At 50.9% G+C, this 324-nt stretch overlaps 1 pseudogene; it reads right to left on the minus strand.

The window, feature by feature from the left end:
- LOC125849974 (5S ribosomal RNA) lies at positions 1 to 113 on the minus strand (annotated as a pseudogene; the record flags this gene model as incomplete).
- Between the last annotated feature and the right edge of the window lie 211 nt (positions 114 to 324).

Genomic DNA, 324 nt, shown 5'->3' on the forward strand with positions numbered 1-324 from the left:
CAACACGAGGACTTCCCAGAGGGTTACCTATCCTAGTACTACTCTCGCCCAAGCACGCTTAACTTCGGAGTTTTGATGGGATCCGGTGCGTTAGTGCTGGTATGATCGCATCCATCATTCATAGAACTCTAAATTCTATTAAACACCTCCTTCCTCCCAACGCCCTAGCCTGCCCCCCGCCGACCTAGCCTCCACGCGCACCGACGCATGACGCCCCTCGTCACGCCCATCCTCAACGCCCCCATCACCTGTCCTAACGACGTCGTTCCTGCAAAAAATAAACGAATATATTCTTCCAATTACACAACCAAATTTCGACAAAAA

This window comes from Solanum stenotomum, unplaced genomic scaffold (assembly GCF_019186545.1).
Source record: "Solanum stenotomum isolate F172 unplaced genomic scaffold, ASM1918654v1 scaffold12177, whole genome shotgun sequence".
In the NCBI taxonomy this organism is placed as follows: domain Eukaryota; kingdom Viridiplantae; phylum Streptophyta; class Magnoliopsida; order Solanales; family Solanaceae; genus Solanum; species Solanum stenotomum.